This window comes from Nicotiana tabacum, chromosome 3, assembly GCF_000715075.1.
Source record: "Nicotiana tabacum cultivar K326 chromosome 3, ASM71507v2, whole genome shotgun sequence".
NCBI classification, from domain to species: Eukaryota; Viridiplantae; Streptophyta; class Magnoliopsida; order Solanales; family Solanaceae; genus Nicotiana; species Nicotiana tabacum.
The window spans coordinates 206,386,875-206,395,818 of NC_134082.1; positions in this window are offsets into that span (position 1 = coordinate 206,386,875).

Consider the following 8,944-nt stretch of genomic DNA (forward strand, 5'->3'; position numbering starts at 1 on the left):
CCGGAGTTGATCATCGTAGTGCTATATTGAGGTGAGACACGCGTTGGATGATGAGTGCGGGGTCTTTTACTACTGAGGATTGTGACTTGGTCCATCCCGATTGATGATTTTACCGCATATTTGATTGAAACTTATTTGTTATCATCATGATTTTAGGTTGATTTCCATACTTGGGCTTCGTGCCAATTATTTGAATCCTTCGGGAATTTTTATCACTTTTTCCTCACTGTTTTGACTTGTACTTGAACTCAGTCCTGTTGATACTTATCGTTTTACAAACTCAGCCACTTTTATACAGATTTGAAACTTAAATGATATTTCTAAATGATATTTTGGGCTGAGAACTACTGTTTTATAAATTCCCGATGGGCTTATGATGATTTCCGAACTGAGTGAGGCTGAGGGCCATATGTAAGGATATGCTAAGTGATATGAGTCTGAGGGCCTGAGTTACTATTTATGTCACGCGGTGGCTTGAATGGTGTGAGGCCGAGTGATATGAGGCCGAGGGCCTGAGATACTTTATATGTCATGCGGTGGCTTGAGTGATGTGAGGATATGCTGAGTGATGATGCCACGAGGTGGCTTGATATAGCGCTTGGGCCGTAAGGGGCCCCTCTGGAGTCTGCACACCCACAGTGAGCGCGGGTACCCATTATGCTGAGTGATTGATACTATGCCCGATGGGCTGATACTGTTTTGAGAGTGAGCCCGAGCGGCTGATACTGTACTGAGTGACTGATACTGTGCCCGAGGGGCAGATTTCTACTTGTTATTTTGATATTGTGCCCGAGGGGCAGATTTCTACTTGTATTTTGATACTGAGCCCGAGGGGCAGATTTCTACTTGTTATTTTGATATTGTGCCCGAGGGGCAGGTTTCTACTTGTATTTTGATACTGAGCCCGAGGGGCATATTTCTACTTGTTATTTTGATATTGTGCCCGAGGGGCACGTTTCTACTTGTATTTTGATACTGAGCCCGAGGGGCAGATTTCTACTTGTTATTTACTGCCAAATTACCTGTTTTAATTGCTTTAAAAGAGATTTCATTTGATACTTCACTGATTTACTGGTTTTAAGTGATTTTACTGCTTCTGTATAGAATGCTTTGTGCATGTATGTGTTTTCTTGCTTTCAGCCATTATTTATTATTATTACTCACTGAGTCGGAGTACTCACATTACTCCCTGCACCATGTGTGCAGATTCAGGCATAGCAGAGTCCGCACTTGAGCGCTGATTCCATCTAGGCTAGGTGTGATTTGGAGTTACGAGGTAGCTGTTGACGTCCGCATCCCCTTGTCTCTCTTATCCTCTATCATTTATGTTTTCTTCAAACTGTTGTATCGGATTCCGTACTTTGTAAACCTATAGCGGATTTTATAGTAGCTCATGACTTGTGACACCCCAGTTTGGGCTGTGTCGGGATGGTTTCCACTGTTGTTATCGTTAAAGTTTTTGCAACCTATGGATATTATATTATGTTTATTACTGTTTATGATAATTAACTACTTAATGAGGTGTCCCGTTTTGGTCTGGCTGGACTTGTCTTCACGAGAGGCGCCATCACGACTGAGTTCGGGAATTGGGTCATGACAGAATGCCCAAATAATGATATGACCGAGGCCATGATCCAACAAACCTTCTACCGGGGCATAAATACTACAAATCAATGCATTGTTAACCAATTGGTAGGGGAAAATTTTATGAAGCTTTCTTATGAGGAGGCATGTGATGTACTTGATGAAATGGCAGACATTTCTTCAGTATGGCAGAGTATAGCAAATGTGCCTCAAGGTTACCATACGGTTATCCATTTGCACAAGGAATTACATGATCACATACAAGCGATAGTTGAGCTTACTACTACGATGAATCAATTGGCTAAGCCACATTTGCAACAAGTTCAGAATCCTCGCCAAGTGAATGCCATGGAGGGTGTTAGTATGCTTGTCAACAAGAGAAGGCAAAGGAGGCAACAAAATCAAGGAAATTCTGAGCAATTTGTTGATGAATATGATGGGTGTCAAAATGATGGTTATGATGACCAAAGTGAAGAGGTACAATATGTCAACAACTATCAAGGCAATAGAGGCAACTCTTCAAACCAACAATGGCGACCCCAAGGAAATTGGGGCAATCAACAACAAAGTGTTGGCAATTGGAACAACAACCAAAACAACAATTAGGGTAATCAGAACAACAACCAAGGAAATTGGAATGGAAATAACAACAACTGGGGCAATCAAGGCGGGTGGAACAACAATGGAAACCAAGGCATCCGGAGGCAAGGCTTTCAAAGGCCCCCAATGTACCAACAACCGAACAATCCACCCTATTTCCCTTCTCAAGGTCCTAGTTCTTCCGGTAATGATATGGGTAGAATTAAAATAATGTTCGAGCAGATGATGAAGAGGAATGTGGATTTGGATGCACAGTTAGCTTCTCATAACACCTCTATCCGAAACTTGGAGGTGCAATTAGGCCAAATCTCTCAGTCATTGAATACTCGCCCGAAGGGTGCTCTACCAAGTGACACGGTAGTGAACCCAAAGGGTGGGAACAATCATGTTATGGCGGTCACAACAAGAAGTGGGAGAGGCGGTGATGTGAATGCCTCTAAGAAAAATCAAGTCGTGGATGCTGATATTGAGTTGCAAGATGACGAAGTCCCTTTGGTAGTTAAAGATGTGGTTGATGAAAATATGAACAATGAAGTGAGGATTGATATTAAAGAAGTCGAGGTGGAAACTCAAAACGATGTGAACTCGTCTAGGGAACACATAATTGACATGCCGGAGCCGGTTGTACCAAAAGCCAAGGCTCCTTTGCCAAGATCACCTCCACCTTATCCTCAAAGGCTCGCGAAGCAGAAGAATGATAATCAGTTTAAAAAGTTCATTGACATGATGAAGAGCTTATCTATTAATGTGCCTCTGGTGGAGGCACTTGAACAAATGTCGGCTTATGCAAAATTCATGAAAGACTTGGTTACAAAGAAGCGTTCTATGGATTGTGAAACTATAAAGATGACTCACCAAGTTAGTGCTATAGTGCATTCAATGGCCCCCGAAACTTGAAGATCCCGGTGCTTTCACCATTCCTTGCGCCATTGGGAGTGCGGATTTTGTCAAGGCTCTTTGTGACTTGGGAGCTAGTATCAATTTGATGCCCTACTCGGTTTTCAAAACTTTGGGTATCGGGCAACCTAGGCCAACTTCAATGAGACTTCAAATGGCAGATCGATCGATGAAGCGACCTTTGGGTATTATTGATGATGTGCTTGTCCGGGTGGACAAATTCATATTGCCGGCCGACTTTGTGATTTTGGATTGTGAGGTAGACTATGAGGTTCCTATTATCTTGGGCAGACCTTTCCTTGCAACAGGGAAGGCATTGGTTGATATTGAAGCGGGTGAGCTCACTTTCTGAGTGGGAGATGAAAAGGTCGTTTTCCACATTTGCAAATCTATGAAGCAACCCAATAGCACCGAGGTGTGCTCATTTGTAGACCTTGTCACAGTTGTGATTATGGATGATACCAGTGCTATGATCAACATGGAAGATCCTCTTGAAGCAATGCTCTTAAACATGGATGTCAATGATGATGTTAGTAGAGTGGAGTGCGTGAATGCCCTACATGGGATGGGCTCTTATTCTTATGAGCTGAGGAAATTATCTTTGGATCTTGAAAATCGGAAAACTCTACCAACAAAGCCATCAATTGAGGAGCCACCGGTGTTGGAGTTGAAACCACTTCCTCCACACCTCAGGTATGAATTTTTAGGCTCAAATTCTACTTTACTAGTTATTCTTTCTTCTGGCCTTACTAACATGCAGGTTGAAGCCACCTTGGCGGTTCTTCAAACGCGGAAAAGGGCAATTGGATGGACTCTAGCCAACATTCGGGGAATAAGCCATGCATTTTGTATGCATAAAATTATCTTAGAGGATGATGCAAAGCCTTCCTTGGAGCATCAAAGAAGATTGAACGAGGCTATTCAAGAAGTGGTGAAGAAAGAGGTTATTAAATGGTTGGATGTCGGAGTTATGTACCCCATTTCTGATAGCTCATGGACTTCTCCGGTACAATGTTTGCCAAAGAAGGGTGGCATGACTGTGGTGACCAATGACAACAATGAACTTATTCCTACTCGGACGGTCACCGGGTGGAGAGTGTGTATGGATTACCGGAAGCTAAATAAGGTGACTCGAAAGGATCATTTCCCATTGCCATTCCTTGACCAAATGCTAGATCGTCTTGTAGAGCATGCTTTTTATTACTTTTTGGATGGTTACTCGGGGCACAATCAAATTTTAATTGCCCTAGAGGATCAAGAGAAGACAACTTTTACCTGTCCGTATGGCACATTCGCTTTCTCTCGAATGCCATTCGGATTGTGTAATGCTCTGGCGACCTTCCAACGATGCATGATGGCTATTTTCACCGACATGGTGGAGGATATCTTGGAGGTTTTCATGGATTCCTTTGATGAGTGTTTGGGAAATATGGATAGAGTGTTGGCCCGGTGTGAAGACACCAACCTTGTACTCAACTGGGAAAATTGTCATTTCATGGTAGAAGAGGGTATAGTGTTGGGTCACAAAATTTCAAAGCAAAGGATTGAAGTTGACAAAGCCAAGATAGAGGTGATTTCAAGGCTCCCCCCCCCCCAATTTCTGTCAAAGGGGTGAGGAGCTTTCTTGGGCACGCGGGTTTTTATTGGAGGTTTATAAAAGATTTTTCAAAAGTGGTAAACCCATTATGCAAGTTGCTAGAAAAGGATTCAAAGTTTGTGTTCGATGAGGGGTGTATGCAAGCATTGAGCTTCTCAAGCTCAAGTTGACCACTACCCCAATCATTACCACACCAAATCGGAGCTTGCCTTTCGAGCTCATGTGTGATGCTAGTGACGTTGCGGTTGGGGATGTTTTGGGCCAAAGGATCAACAAGATGTTTCATCCGGTGTACTACGCAAGCAAAACCATGAATGAGGCTCAAAGGAACTATACAGTCACCGAGAAAGAGTTATTGGCTATTGTGTTTGCTATAGAAAAGTTTCGACCTTATCTTATGGGGGCCAAAGTTATAGTGCACACCGATCATGCCGCCCTTAGGTACTTGATGACAAAGAAAGACTCCAAGGCAAGATTGATGAGATGGGTGCTACTACTCCAAGAGTTTGATCTAGAAATTGTGGACCGGAAAGGTAGTGAGAATCAAGTGGCGGACCACTTGTCCCGTTTGGAGGAGGAGGGGAGGCCTTGTGATGGCCTTGAGATCAATGATTCATTTCCCGATGAACAACTCCTTGCGGTGTCAATGAAGGATATGCCATGGTTTGTCGATGTTGCCAATTACCTTGTGACCGGAATAATCCTATATGTGCTCTCTTCTAGCCAAAGGAAGAAGCTTAAGCGGGATAGTTTGGATTTCTTTTGGGATGAGCCGTACTTGTTCAAGATTTGCACGGATGGTGTGATACATAGATGTGTCCCGGAGGAAGAACAATTGAGTATCTTAGAGGCTTTCCATTCTTCACCCTATGATGGTCATCATGGTGGGGTGAGGACCGCCTCGAAAGTTCTTAGTTGTGGATTCTATTGGCCCACCTTATTCAAAGATGCGGGCGATTTGGTGAAAAGGTGTGATGAGTGCCAAAGAGCGGGCGGAATTTCAAAAAGGGATGAGATGCCTCTCAATACCATTCTTGAAGTGGATATCTTTGATGTTTGGGGCATCGATTTCATGGGTCCATTTGTTAGTTCTTGTGGGAATACTTACATTCTCGTGGCGGTTGACTATGTCTCAAAATAGGTTGAAGCCATGGCTTTGCCTAACAATGAAGCCCGGAGTGTTGTTGCATTTCTTAAAAAGAGCATCTTAACAAGGTTTGGCACTCCTCGTGCGATTATTAGTGATGGGGGGTCTCACTTTTGCAATAAAGCTTTCAACACATTGCTTTCCAAGTATGGTGTCAATCATAAGGTTTCTACCCCCTATCATCCTCAAGCTAGTGGTCAAGTGGAAGTCTCCAACAGGGAAATTAAGAGCATCTTGTCAAAGACTGTCAATGCCACTAGGACCGATTGGTCGAAAAAGTTGGATGACGTTCTATGGGCTTATAGGACGGCTTACAAAACTCCGATTGGTATGTCTCCGTAGCGGTTGGTGTTTGGAAAAGCTTTTCATCTTCCGGTTGAATTAGAGCACAAGGCCATGTGGGCTTTGAGGAAGTTGAATTTAGAATGGGATATTTCTGCAAATCTTTGTGTTGAACAACTCAATGAGCTCGATGAGTTTAGATTCCATGCCTACTTAAGTTCATCCTTGTATAAGGAAAAATGAAGTACCTTCATGACAAATATGCTTAGGGTAAGGAGTTCAAGGTTGGAGATATAGTTCTCTTGTTCAATTTCCGGTTACGTCTGTTTCCGGGTAAGCTCAAGTCAAAGTGGAGTGGGCCATTTGAAGTTGTGTTCGTGACCCCATTTGGTGCTCTTGATCTAAGGAACAAAAATGGTGAAGTTTTCAGAGTTAATGGGCACCGGGTCAAGCATTATCTTGGAAAATTTGATGACAGCCGCGTGGTGGCACTTCTTCATCTAAAGTGATATGATGGTAACATGCGTCGTGCCGCGACGTTAAATCAGGCGCTTCTTGATAGGCAACCCGTGTCTTTTTCTTCTTGTTTTATTTGATTTTCTTCGTAGTGTAGGATTGATTTTTGAGCTAATTAGTTGTGAGATGTTGCAAGGATTGTGTTGATACAGTGCAAAATATTTTGGAAAAATTGAACAGTCTTTGAAGTTGTCAGTGCGACCGCATTGCACTTTGTGCGGTTCGCACTGGTGAAAGCTAAATAGGATACTCTGAAGTTTGCCACCGCGGCCGCATGGCATTTTGTGCGGACCGCGGTGGACCTCCGCGGCCGCGGTCTATTTTGTGCGGACCGCGGAGGTTTCCTTCTCAGACTTCTTCTGAACAAACCCAACGCGGTCCGCGATCCGTTTTGTGCAGCCGCGCTGGTAGGTAAGACTGGGTCCCATATGTTTTTCTATAAATAGATCACAGGGGTCACCGGTTACCCTTTTTGAAAAATTGACTCTCAGAGACCAAAAATCTACTGTTCACCCTCTCTTTTCACGTAAATACTTGCTTAGATTGATTCTTTGAATTCCATCTCCACATCTGGTAATATTTCACTCATTTTTCTTTGTTTAATTTTATGATTTCATTTTATTTTCATGTCCATTAGCCTGTAGCTTCTTCTTCCAGTAATTCTTAAATTTCTAGGTTGGTTTGGTTTAACTGTTAATCTTTGTGTGCTTTGTGAGTGTAATGAAATAGGTAATAGAGTAGGGATGTTAATTAATTGCAAGATTTGAGAACCCTAACTTAGTGCCTTGACTTAGCACCCTCCGCGGACCGCAGTCATCCTTGTGCGGTCCGCGGTGCTGTGATGTGGTCTGCAGTAACACTTTGTGCGGACCGCGGTGAGGATTTTTTCAGGAAATTGACCTCTTGCCCAGTGCGGCCGTATTGCATTTTGTACGGTCCGCGATGGCCCACCGCGGTCGCGGTGCTACTTTGTGCAGGCCGCAGTGGTTAGATTCAGAGAAGTGGTTTTATAGACCTTGCCTCAGTGCGAACCGCGATTGCTTTTATGCGGTCCGCGGTGCCCCCAGTGCGGCCGCACTCCTTTTTGTGCGACCCGCGCTGCACTTTTTCTGCAACTTGTGGCTTTTGTTCTGCAATTCATTTTCCACATCTGTTTCACTGTCTTTGCTGATACTAACAAAGCTAGATGTTTGTGCTTGCAGACAATGGTCAAACAAAGAGGTAGAGGCGCAAAACAACCTGGCCGAGGTGATTCCTCCTAGGGAGGCAAAGGAAAACTGGTAAAACTCACTCCCCAAGCTAGACAGAACATAAAGAACACAAGGAAAGCAATCAAGGCTGCTGATAGAGCCTGTGACCAATCGGGGAGTAAGCATCTCCTCCGACTCAGTGCCAACTCACTTCGTCTCCAAATTTGGGTTGACTGATGATTCTCCTCCTCCTTCACCCCCTGCCCAAGCTCCAGAGCGTATACATTCTGAGTTATCTGAGGGCTCAACAGCTAGCAATGGTGATTACTCCACTTCCCCCACAACTTCATTATCCGGAGAGAGTGTAGACGGAGAGGATGAGGGAGATGAGGATGTACCTGAGGGTGGTGTGCCTCAGGTTGGGGGTGTTGACCGGACTAGAAATCTCATTGTTTGGGAAGATAGATTCGTCAGCCAGGTGGCGTTTCACAAGTTTAGGGAATGGTGGCCGTCACGAATGTTGATTCTTGAGAGAAACTTCATTGACAAAGACCTTCTACCCCTACACCCCAATGTGCACAGACAGTTTCGAGCTCGAGTAGGTTTAGAGCACTTTATAGATGATTGTGTGAAGGCAAATGAGCACATGGTCAAGGAATTTTATAGCAATGTGGCCCACATCTTGAAGGGCACCAAAGTGACCAAGGTGCGAAACAAAAATGTGGTGTTTACCGGGAAGGCGCTGAATGAATACCTAGGCTTCAATGAAGAAGATGATTCCCTTTACAATGAAAAGTTGGCAATGGGCGAGGAGATTCATTCGTGGTTAGCTTCAAACCTTGCAATCCCGGGTACTGTTCCAGAATGGTTGACAGCAGGGGCCAAAATCCTTCAGAGGACCCTTAACTTTGAGGCTAGGGTGTGGTTGACTTTTGTATGCAGCCCGTTTGATCCCACTACACATGATTAAACTCTTTCACTTGCTCGGCTATTCTAGTTGCATCGATGTGAGCACGTGATTTTTGTTTCGCACGACAATCGCTCCAAAAGGAAATAAAAAAATAATAATTGGCCCTGCTGTACAAATTTTGGATTTCTGTGCGGCACCTTGTTGATTTATTTGTGACTTCG